Genomic DNA, 13,181 nt, shown 5'->3' on the forward strand with positions numbered 1-13,181 from the left:
AATAAAGTAAAAGTTAATGTACGTGAGATTCTTACTACTAGCCACTCATACTTCAATTTTTCACAATATTTGGACTCTGCACAACTTCTAAAGGTATGTGTAAAGAAAATGTAAAAACAACAGTTGAGTAGTATAAGAGAAGGAGCAGTGGCTTTTTTTAATTGTAGCTTTTTTCTTGTAGTATACGTATATAAAGTAATCAAGAAGCAAGTCCTGCAACCATCAGTGTGAGTATGAATAGCCATAATCCAGCTATTAGTATACTTTTAAAGAAATCACCTGCAATGGCTGCTTTTTTTCTGCCTGCTTGATTCATTCCACATCTGTGAAGGCTCGCCCTCATGATGGAATTTGCATAACATGATGTGAAGGAATGTAGAAATGTAAATTCTCTTCAGAAACTATTATGTTTGCTGATGATACAGCTATATTAACAAACAGTTCAAGTACAGCAAAGAGAATAATGGAGCAGATTCATATTACTCAGTTCAAAACAAACAAAAATAGCTTGCAGGTAACAGATGTAGAGATTAATGGGCACACACGCTAAATGAAACTCCATGTGTGAAATTCCAAGGCATAACAAACTGACGAGGCATGAGGACACGAGTGCAAGGAGTAGTCATGGAGTTTTAATTATCTTCATGAAAAAAATAAAACTGTGTAATTAATTTTTTTGTTTGTTTACAGATTCACGCATGTAGCTGTTGTGCACATTGAAATCCCTGGGTTCCAGTACTGTAGCATAGCCAACCACTAGAGTAGCCAAAACAAAATAACACTGCCCATAGACAAAGTGGTAATGTGTTATCTCCATGTGGTGGAGAACAACATTTCAATAACCCATGCTGAATTGTTGGAAGTGTACGGTGATGCTGTGCCATCATATTTCACTTTGGTTACCGTATTTACTCGAATTTAAGCCGCACTCAAATCTAAGCCGCACCTGAAAAATGAGACTCGAAATCGAGGAAAAAAAATTTTCCCGAATCTAAGCCGCACCTGAAATCTGAGACTCGAAATTCAAGGGGAGAGAAAAGTTTTAGGCCACACCTCCAAATCGAAACAAAGTTGGTCCATTGTAATATGAGACACAATTTAGGTTGAATGAATGACGATACAGCTGTAGTAGTTTGGTTCGAGTCATAAGCTTAGCAGTTAAGCTTTACCAGGTAGCCGTTGTTACGCGTCAGGCGCTCCGTCGTATTTATAAGGGTACCCTTCCTTTTTCACGTGCTTCGTCTGGTTTGAATTGATTGCTTATTTTTCTTTGATCTGACAAGTGCAGTTCTCTTTGTTATTGGTGTTTACGCCACTCAAAGCTGAAAATGCATAACTGTTCTGTGTCATGCATTGTTTGTTGCATTCTGAAAATGAGGGTTTACGGCCTGTCGCCGCTCGCGGCATGGCTTGCTTTTTTGCACGCTACTGCCGCTTACAATTAAAAAAAACAAAGAGAGGAATCGTCTCATTAGCGAAACAATGGCAGGAGACTGCTATTCGTTGCTACTTACACTGCTGCTTTCTTTGATGATGATCAACAAGAACCAAATAATAGACTGCGTATGATAGAAGATGTTCTGAACGAGAATTTAGCGAAAATTTTTTCTGTTTGAAAATCTTTGCAGATGCCTCTTTAGTACATTACATTATGCACAGAAGTTAGAGTCATCTTAGATTTAAAAATCTAGTCAATTGCCGTGCTTCATTTCTGACTGTATCACTATTAGGCATAAGAATAATACGAATATAAACATGACATGGTATGTATATTATTCCGCGTCTGCTTTTGTCTCGCTCTAGTTTCGTAGTTTATTAGGCGGACAGGATTTTAAATGAGATAGCAGCAAACACGAAAGAATACATGGCAAAATGTTTATATTCGTATTATTCTTATGGTGAAGAGAATACTGCATGTGATTCACAATTCATAAAAGTTCCTATTTGCAACCATTTCTTCTCACAGTTATGAAAAAATTCAGAAAGCAGAGTTGGCCATATTGACAAATATCCCAAACAGTCTTGCCAGTCGGATTTTCGTAGTACATTGAAATGCTGCTACGTTTGAAGAGGAACAATACGGAATTTGTATTTACTTTGTTGGATAATGTATGAAAATGCAGTGGTCGAAACTCTGGGTGGATAAAAAAAAGCTCGCCTTCCACCTTTTTTTTATTTACTGACGCAGAGGGTTTGGTGCCAGTATTTGTCTTTGTGCCTGCGAAGCATGCCTGCGTAGCGCTACATATATTCGACGACAGAAGTTAGTTGTGGCGGCACCTACCAACATTTTTCAGAACTTCCGCTTACTTTGCACTCGATTCTAAGCCGCAGGCAGTTTTTTGAATTACAAAAACCGGAAAAAAAGTGCGGCTTAGATTCGAGTAAATACGGTAGATGGCACAGGTGCTTCCAGTGTAATCAAGCAAATGTCTTGTCTGAATATCAAAGAATGAATTGGAAGACATTCTCTTTGTGAATAATAGGGAACTGCAAAAAAAGTGGAGATCCTGGTGCTTGAACTTTGGTGAATGACAGTTGAGGTGATAGTCAAAAAAATGAAACTCAGTCATGGATGAATTTTCAGCATCATACATTATATTTGAACATGGCAAAAATTGCAGACATTGTTGACTGCTCATACCCATTTAGAAAGCCTATGAAATTGAGGCAGTGGTGAATGTACAGCTGTGTCAAACCATTCCAGAATCACCATTGATGATTGCTGGGTGTATCGCTATTATCCCAAGAAAAAGCAGCAAAGCGAACAGTGGAAATGTTTGGGTTTACTACTGTTGGAACAGGTCAAGACCCAACCATCATTGGGGAAGGTGACATTTCCAGACTGATGACTAGGTGATTTTCATGGTGAAACATTTCCTGAGCAGCCAAAATGCAGACTTCTACCAAGTCATCCATCGTGAGAACAATGAGTCCACTTTATTGATGGATTGCTCCATTTTGTTTTCGCTCCTCGAACACATGCTGTAGTAATGCATTTTCAGTAACTTGCAGAACTTCAAAAATGTATCTGCAAAAAAAAAATTAATTACATATCTATTTTTTCTAGGTATAACTAAATTAAAATTAATAGAACAAATTCCACATCAGCTGAAATAAAACAGCACGTCCTAAGTCGTAACAGATGCTTCCATATGTTTATGAAATGGTTGCCCTGTAGGTCATTAAACAGACAACTGAAACTTCAAATTTATGAGACCATGATCAGGCCAGTTATAACCTGTGGATGTGAAACATGGTACTAATGAGTGCTGATGAGCAGCAGCTCGGGATATTTGAATGCAGATTCTGTGCCATGTCTATGAGGAAATTCAGGATAAGAAATGTATCTGGAGATGAAGAATGAATATTGATCAAGGTAGCCTCATAGAAGCAGCTGACATTGTAAAAGCAATAATAAGTAGGAGAGTAGTCTGGCTTGAACATGTCCTCAGGATGGATATTGGATGTACAAATAAAAAGGTTTTTTAGTGGAAGCCGACTGAAGGAAGACAGGGAAGGAGGTCACAAAAGTGGTGGATAGACAATGTGGAAGAAGATATAAAATCTCTCGCAGTTAGAGGATGGCAGAGTACTACGTTAGAGAGGGCAGAATGGAGGAAACATGTTGAAGAGGCTAAGACCCATTCAGGGTTGTAATGCCATGAGAAGAAGAACTAAAACATTATGGCTACCCCTTGTAAAGGGCAGTGCCAATAATATCGTTTTCATTTATTTACATTATATGCACATAAGTAATGTTTGGTATAAAATCAGTGAATCTATCATGAACATTTTTCTTGTGTATATTCACAAGTACACAGCACAGTTTTCATTTCTATTATAGTGCATTAATGTAAATTTTATGAACAAACTCTGACTAACATCTAACAGTATCTAGTATGTGACAACAACTTGTAATTCGGCTTCATTTGAGAGTCCATTTGAGAGTCAATTGTTGCAAAACTGTTCCAAGAAAACTTCACAAAAACTGTTTCAGTAATAATGACAGAAAATTGTAAGTTATAGATAATCTCAAGAATATGATGGGCTTTCTTGTATTAAAGATTGGGCATAAACATCCTCCACTTTCATAGTGTATAGAATGTAAACTATGTGGTCCAACATTAGCAGATGAAAATTCATGCCACTTGCAACTCTACCATCAGAGCTTTGGCTTACTGAATGGGTTAAATTGGTTATCCACCCAAGAGAGTTGTAGGCGTTGATATCTTTTTTCTTCTCCATGCATACCTGTAACTATAGGTCACACATGCAGTATGTTTTTCATTTCTGATGATTCCTTTCTTGTGTTGCAGCTTTCTCAAACATTATGCTATGTAAATGTTAGATTGTAATGTTCAAATACAAATGTAAAGGGAAAGTACCCAGTTTTGGCTGGTGGTTTGTATTCTGGAGCAGTCTGGGGACTGTGTTGGCTACCTTCTGTGAGAATGCCAGTAGACTTTCCACCTCCCTACAACCCTGATAGAAAATTTAGAAAGCTGTTGTTTTCCTTGAAAGAATAGTATGTTCCAAAAAACCTCTGTGCAAGAAGGTAATATATTAGGATGCAACAGCTAGAAATAGCACATTATTAATGAAGGCAACAAATTCCTTAAATGAGATTGTGATCATAATGAGTTTTTCTGAATAATACTGTCTAGATTACTAGGAGTATTATTATATTTTCATTTATTATGACATATTTCAGCTACTTCTATCATCAGAACTTCTAATTAAGATCAAAGTAACATAAGAATCAGTAGATATTTGTGTGTGTGTGTGTTTGGCAGCGGGGCGGGGATGCGTGTGTTATAATATAATATGGCAAAAAATGATTTTTGTGTGTGGTGAAGTTTGGGATGTGTATCATTGCTTAACATGAGAAAACAGAATACCACGTCATATTATGGATATCCTCCACAAAATACATAATACGTATCTTGTGTAATCTGGGGTGCTGCTTCTTAATGCTACCATAGGCTATCTTGACATTACTGCATCGTCACTCAGGAATCATGCAATGGTAAAAATAAGCTCCAGAAATTCATGTTCACGAGTTTTATTTTGCACACTAGATGTTCGGCGGTGAACTGCATATGAAATTGACTGAACAATGTGTCATGACTGACGTCAAACTAACTCCAACTGAGATATGGCAGCGTACAAATCACCTCTATCTATTTGATTATAATCAGTTACTAACATTGTTACATATTAAGTTTTTAGGTTTAACAATTAAAACTTTTACATATACCTTCCCAAATTATCTAGAGATTTACATGAAATAAAAGTGAAAAATTTCCTACAAAGACAGGAAAGAAACTGTTTCTATTAAACTTCCTGGCAGATTAAAACTGTGTGCCCGACCGAGACTCGAACTCGGGACCTTTGCCTTTCGCGGGCAAGGCTCGCAGGAGAGCTTCTGTAAAGTTTGGAAGGTAGGAGACGAGATACTGGCAGAAGTAAAGCTGTGAGAATCCGGGCGTGAGTCGTGCTTCGGTAGCTCAGATGGTAGAGCACTTGCCAGCGAAAGGCAAAGGTCCCAAGTTCGAGTCTCGGTCGAGCACACAGTTTTAATCTGCCAGGAAGTTTCATATCAGCGCACACTCCGCTGCAGAGTGAAAATCTCATTCTGTTTCTATTAAGATTATAAATTACATGTTTTATAATTACAACAATATAATTCATTAATTTGCATACATCATTTTACTTACTTAAAGGATAATTATCCAATCATTTTCAGGTGAACAGAGGGATTAGTTTTATTGAATGAAAGGCCGAGATTCAATTAAGTATATTTTGTACCAGTAAAACTTTACATTTCTATATAGTCATAACTACAATTCCATTAACTAACAATAATTAAGACATCAGTATGCTTAATTCCGACTGAAAAATTATCATGTCATATTTCTATTATGGATACAATTTGTTTTTTTAGTTTGAAAACATAAAAATAGCTGTCTTTTGATGACTAGACATATTGGAACTTTAATCATTAATTACTCCATAATTACAAGAGCAATTTTATTCCTATCCTGTGCCTGAAGTTTTTATAATGTACAAATTGTGATGGTACATCAGCTTTGAACCCAACATGTTTCTTTCATTCTGCTTATTGGTGATGCACAACGTAAACAATGTCAAAACAACAGCTTAAATTAATGAAATTTATTAATTTGCTGCAAAAGAAAATCTTCAGTGTATTCAAATCCAGATAACTAGAAAAGACAAAATCAACCCAGCAGACTGATATGACACATATGCCCTCTTTCGGAGAGTGGGAATGAGACTGGTAAAAGCATATAGGATCCCAAAAGGTTGTGGTATTACAATATGTGTGTGTGTGTGTGTGTGTGTGTGTGTGTGTGTGTGTGTGTGTGTGTGTGTTTTACCATTTGACAAAAGTAAAAATTCACTCATCAAAACTTTGGACTCATGAAACAAAGTTCATTTTCAGTTGCAATGAAACACAGTCTGAAGCAGTGCATCAACTGTCAATTTGGTCCAAAAGTTCACTGAGAAGTGGTCTTAGTGTGGTGCCTTCATTTTTCAGGTCATATCTGCATAAAATGAGTGAGCATCTTCAAAGCTATAGATACTATAAATCAAATTATAAAACATGATTTCAGTGAGTGCAATTCTAGAGTCATAAAGTTATAATTCCAAATCTTACAAATTATTAAGTTTGGAGTATGCCTAAATACAACAACAAGTATTCATTATAATTATCTTCTTTGCAATCATATGTCCTTCATCTTGTCTTAACATGCTGCTCTGTGTATAAAAACAGTTCTTGCAGTGATAATTATCCATGTTCCAAGATTTATGACCTTATCAGTGAAGTTTGGTCAAAAATGTACTAAATTGTGTGGACTTGTAAAACAGATAGAAAGAATCAATCATTTTGCTCATTTAATTAAAACATTTTGAGACAATAACGCCATCCTACAGTGAGTCCAGTAACTTGCACTCAGACAAGTGGTCAGTTGCACACTGCCAGCAGGAGCACTGCTGATCCAATAAGTGCAGAATGTGGCTTAGCAAACAGTGGGGGAACACACCATACATCACATCAGCAAGCCTCAAAACATTTGAGAAAAACAGTTTAGACTAAAATCACATTGTTCATTTAACATTGTTTGAGGACCTTGTATATCGATAAAAATTTCAATGTCATTCAGCTTTTTTAAATTATGTCCTTTTGGTGTTCTCTGAAACACATCCATGTTTACATTTATCTCACTCAGCCTGTGTTTCTGCATATTTTTTTTAAATTTATTTATTTATTTATTTATTTTCACCAATGTGTTCCAGCTCCCGTCATAGAAGTGCTATCTAGATATTGTTGTGAATTTCCTGCTGGTCTGTCATACATAAAATTTATCTCAGTCATTACATTCTATTTTGTTTGCTCCTGAACAGCTGAGCTGTGTTTGTTGCATTCTTTCCCAATTTTAGGATTTAACTTATTTTGCAAGCTACCTCTGGTTTGGAAGCCTATGCTGATATTGGTTTTTATAAAGCTGTAGGCAACACTTTTGCTGCGTACATCAAAAAATGTTAATGCCACATATCTTTTATTGTTCTCCCAGCCAAGTATATTTTTCTGTGCTAAATCTTGTATTTATGGATACTCCCACTACTCCCGTATCTGTTTACACTGCCCATCAGCATAATTACCTGACATTCTTTCTCCATCTCACTCTCACTTTCTGCATAATTATCTGAAGTTCATTCTCTATTTCATCTTCACGAAAAGGTAACTTAAAGATTTGTGTATCATATACTTGAATAAAATAGAGGGAAACATTCCACGTGGGAAAAATATATCTAAAAACAAAGATGATGTGACTTACCAAACGAATGCGCTGGCAGGTTGATAGACACACAAACAAACACAAACATACACACAAAATAAGCTTTCGCAACCAACGGTTGCTTCATCAGGAAAGAGGGAAGGAGAGGGAAAGACAAAAGGATGTGGGTTTTAAGGGAGAGAGTAAGGAGTCATTCCAATCCCGGGAGCGGAAAGACTTACCTTAGGGGGAAAAAAGGACAGTATACACTCGCGCACACACACACATATCCATCCACACATACACAGTCACAAGCAGACACTATGACAAATGTCTGCTTGTCTTTCCCTATCCTTCCCTCTTTCCTGATGAAGCAACCGTTGGTTGCGAAAGCTTATTTTGTGTGTATGTTTGTGTTTGTTTGTGTGTCTATCAACCTGCCAGCGCTTTTGTTTGGTAAGTCGCATCATCTTTGTTTTTAGATATATACTTGAATAAGTTGTTCTTATATCTACTGGGATGATACGACTTTCCATTTGTAACAACATTTCCATTGCATATGTATTTTGTGCTTCCCATCATTGATAAGAATTACAAGGTCTAAAAAGTTTACATTTTTCTCTTTTTTGGTCCCCACTATGAACTCAATTTTAAGGCACATAGCACTCATCTTCCTAGCCACTTCCTGTATTTTATCAGCATTACATCTTTGTAATAAGATAATGTCATCTACATATCTTCTGCAGTAGATAACATTTTCTTCTGTTTCCAGGTATGCTTGAACAAAGTTATAGTCTGTATCATTTATAAAAATTTTTCCCATTGCCCATTGATAATTCATCTGTTTGTTGATTCATATTGTCGCAGAAGAAGCTGAGGAGCACTGCGGTGTGATGGTTATGATACTAAACTGTTGCATGGAGGATCGTGAGATTTTAATTTCTATATTTGGTTCGAGTACATTCTAGAAGTATCCACAAATGTCAAGCATCATTGTACTGGAATGTTCTGTAGCTGTATTTATACTGTATATGTTCTGGCCAGAGGCAGTTCACTCCGTGCTCTTGTATGTGCAAGTGCTGAATAAGCCTTCATTAAGTGAAGTTAGAATTCGTCATTCATCTAATTACACCGTCTTCTATGTGACATTATTCTGGTGGAGGCACCAGGTATTGGAACTTGTGATAGCACACATTATCGATGATACAGTGGCTGCCATTATACCACAACAGAGCCGCTGTTTACATGGCAAGAAACCCGAGTTCGAGCCATATGCAACAGATCGCAATCTACCAGAGACAGAAGAAGAAGAGGCCATTACGGTGACACCAATGGTGTGCCACTACATGAGACATCCTACCGGGTTCTCTGGTGATGATGGCCAAGATCCAAACAAGTGGCTGAAGGTATATGAGTGTATAGCCAAATTTAACAAATGGGATGACACCGTCAATTTGGCTAACATATTTTTCTGTTTGGAGGGCACTGCCAAGCAATGGTATGAGGACAACGAGGAGAAGTTCACAAGTGGGGAAGTATTCCAGGCGGCACTGCACATGTATTTTGGCGACACACAACGACAGAAGTGCAAGGCTGAAGATAAATTAAAGCGCAGGGCACAGCGTCCAAGAGAAACAACAGCGTCCTACATTCAAGACGTCTTGGAGCTGTGTAAAATAGTGGATCCTAGAATGAAGGAGGAAGACAAGGTTGCACATCTCATGAAAGGTGTTGCTGAGGACATGTATCAAGCCCTACTCCTGAAGGAAGTTTCGACAGCAGACGACTTTATAAAATGGTGCCAGTATATCGAGACACGCAAGTAGTTTGGACGGCTTCCGAATGTCGTATCGATGTTAGTGGTGGAGGAAGGAACTGCAGATGACCGGGACATGTGGTGCACTATTGTCGAGAAAGGCAGCAGATATTTGATGATGCCTGTGCCAGAAGACAGCAGACTGATCTTAGCTGACACCAACGCCAGGACAACAAAGATAAACAAGAAGATGTGGGTGCAGGACGATGTAGGTCACCATCGCTGAAAGCTAGCTGCTGGAGAGCACGCTCCGCAACATGCCGAGCAAGGTCTCCATCACCGTTTAGAAGCTCCAGCCGATCACCTAGCTGCCGAAACCTGGAAAACTAAAGGATGCGACCTTCCATGGAGATGAGGCCGCCGAAGAGAAAAATCCTCCACCATCTGTCAGTACAAAAATGATAGGAAACTATGTCGATATCCTCATGGATGGCCGACCAGCCCAAGCTCTTGTGAACTCTGGAGCATCATATTCAGTCATTTAGGAGAAGTACTGTCACCAGTTGCAGAAAACTGTATTCATCGACAGCAAAACATCTCTGCAGAAGCTGGCTTATAGGAAATATGTAAAACCTGCAGGAAGATCTACCATTCATGTGGGTATAAGTGGCCAAACACAGCCCTTAGAATTTATCATCTTACAAGAGTGTAGTCATGACATTATTCTGGGATGGGACTTTTTGAAATCTTCTCAGGCAATTATAGATGGTGGTCACTCGAAGATTATGCTAGACGAGATGAGATACTGTGGACAGGAAGATGCGCATCCGAGTGTGTGAAGACTATGTTTGCTGGATGAAGTGATCATTCCTGCAGTCAGCACTAGAAAGGTAACTGTCATGTGTCATGCCATGTATCAACCCATGGATCTTGTAGTTGAATGTAAGAGGACCATACAACTGAAGGATTACTTGGTCATCACAGCCTCTGTCGTCTCATTTAAGAACAGATTCAGTGAATTGTGGATAGGTAACAGTTGCCAAGAACTGCAGATCCTTCCAAGATGCTTGTGCGTAGCAAATGCTGAGCCATTAATTGAAGAACAGCTGAGCGTCATAGAAACCTCCCATGCCGAGTCTGTGGGTGAATTAGCGCTACCACTACAAGACAAGATCTTCTAGCTCGACTACACCAGACCTCACTAAGGAACAACAGAAGAAGCTACTTGCCATTCTTCAAGAGTTCACTGAATGCTTCAATCCACAGGTGAAGAGCAAATTAGACAAATCGACAGTGAAGCACCAGATTAGCACTGTAGACCATCAACCAATAAGCCAGAGAGCATACTGTGTGTCAGCAACAGAATGTCATATAATTCGTTACGAGGTAGAGAAAATGATGAAGAATGACATCATTCAGCCTTCGCAGAGCTCATGGTCATCACCAGTGGGCTTTGTCAGGAAGAAGGATGGCAGTTGGCACTTTTGTGTTGATTACAGGAAGTTTAATAAGATAACTAAAAAGGGCATTTACCCTCTTCCACGAATTGATGATACACTAGATTGTCTGACGGGGGCTAAGTTTTTCTCAAACATGGACATGTACTCGGGATACTGGCAATTTGAAGTAGGTGAGGCTAATCGTGAAAAAACTGCATTAATCACCCCTGAGGGCCTGTATGAGTGTAAGGTAATGCCGTATGGTTTGTGTAATGCACCAGCAACTTTTGAATGGATGATAGATAATCTTCTACGTCACCTGAAGTGGACGATGTGTCTTTGTTATTTAGATGACATTATAGTGTTCTCAGAGACATTTGATGAACATATAAAAAGACTGAGGGCCATTCTTAAGTGTCTCCAAAAGGCGGACTGAAACTTAATCCAAGAAAGTGTCTGTTTGGAGCAAAAGAAATCAATATACTTGGGCATCTTGTGTCAAACAGAGGTGTGTGGCCAGACCCAGCAAAGGTGTGAGCTACAATGGAATTTCCTATTCCTGAAAGTATTAGAGATGTGAGAAGCTTCCTCGGATTATGTTCTTATTACCGTCATTTTATCAAAGACTTTTGTATCAAATCCACGCCACTCCAAGAGTTGTTAAAAGCTGATGCTAAATTTATCTGGGGTGGTGCTCAACAAGATTCTTTCAATTGGCTGTGAAAAGCTCTGATGACTGACCTTGTACTTGGTCTGTATGATGAGAGAGCACCTACAGAACTACACACAGATGCCAGTGGGTATGGGATCGGTGCTGTTCTGGTGCAAATTTCGGATGGAAAAGAAAAGGTTACAGCCTATGCTTCTAGGAAACTTACAAAAGCTGAGAGAAACTACTCAACTACAGAAAGAGAATGTCTTTCTGTGATCTGAGCCATGTGCAGATTTTGTCAGTATCTCTATGGAAGGTCATTCACAGTTGTTACAGACCATCATTCACTTTTTTGGCTGACAGGTCTTAAGGATCCAACAGGACAACTCACCAGATGGGCACTACGTCTTCAAGAATATGACATTACCATGGTGTACAAAAGTGGAAGAAAACACCAAGATGCCGAGCTGTCTCTGAAGAAACCATGTGCAAGACCATCAAGACTTTGATGAAAATAGAGAATGTCTCGCTGTACTCCAGGATCTCTCTGCTGAGCAGAAGAAGGGTGCAAAGATATCTCAAATTATGCTTGCCTTAAATTGGTCAGAGGTTGTGAAAGGACAATTTAAGGTAGTTAATGGACTACTTTGCAAGAAAAACTGTGATCCGTTTGGGAAGAGGTGGCTACCAGTGATTCCTAAACACATGCACTTAGATATTCTACAGAAATCCCATGACACACCTGAGACCGGACATTTAGGATTTATTATGACATACCATAGAATCCGCAAGAGATTTTTCTGGCCAGGTTTATTTATGAGTGTCTGTCACTATGTGCCACACCGTTTAGAGTGACAGAGGAGAAAGGAAATCCCTCTGAAACCAACTGGCTGACTCATACAAATTCCACCAGCCAAAACACCTTCCCAGCGTGTTGGGATTGACCTCCTCAGCCGATTTCCAACGTCTGCTAGTGGCAATAGCTGGATTATTGTTTGCACTGATTATCTTATGCCATATGCCATTACAAAAGCCGTTAAAGCAGCCAAAGCATTCAAGGTAGTCAAATTCATCGTGGAAGACATCATATTAAAACACGGTGCCCCAAGGTCATTAATTACGGATCGAGGGAAAGTTTTTCAATTGTGACAGAGATAAACCATCAGTGCAACATTACCATCAGTGCAACATTACTCATCACATGACGACTGCCTACCATCCGCAAACTAATGGGCTTACTGAACACGTTAATAAGACCTTGGCCATCATGCTATCAATGTTCATAAATGTTGAGCAGAGCAACTGGGATGAGCTGCTATCTTTCATGACATTTGCCTACAACACCGCCAAACAAGACACAGGATTTACGCCCTTTTTCCTGTTGCATGAGCATCAGGTGACTACGATGATGGACACTGTTTACGTTACATCCTGATAACATGGATGACGACTACATCAGCCAGGTGTTAACCAGAGCTGAGGAAGCTCGGCAGTTAGCTTGACTCCGCATGCTGCAGGCTCAAAAAAAT

The 13,181-nt window shown here is 38.9% G+C and overlaps 1 protein-coding gene across 1 annotated transcript in view; it reads left to right on the top strand.

Moving 5' to 3' along the window:
- The window catches only part of LOC126252221 (dynein beta chain, ciliary), a 769,797-nt gene that overhangs the window by 675,222 nt on the left and 81,394 nt on the right, over window positions 1–13,181 (top strand). The window lies entirely within an intron of this gene.

The sequence above is a fragment of the Schistocerca nitens genome, chromosome 4 (assembly GCF_023898315.1).
Source record: "Schistocerca nitens isolate TAMUIC-IGC-003100 chromosome 4, iqSchNite1.1, whole genome shotgun sequence".
Taxonomy (NCBI): domain Eukaryota; kingdom Metazoa; phylum Arthropoda; class Insecta; order Orthoptera; family Acrididae; genus Schistocerca; species Schistocerca nitens.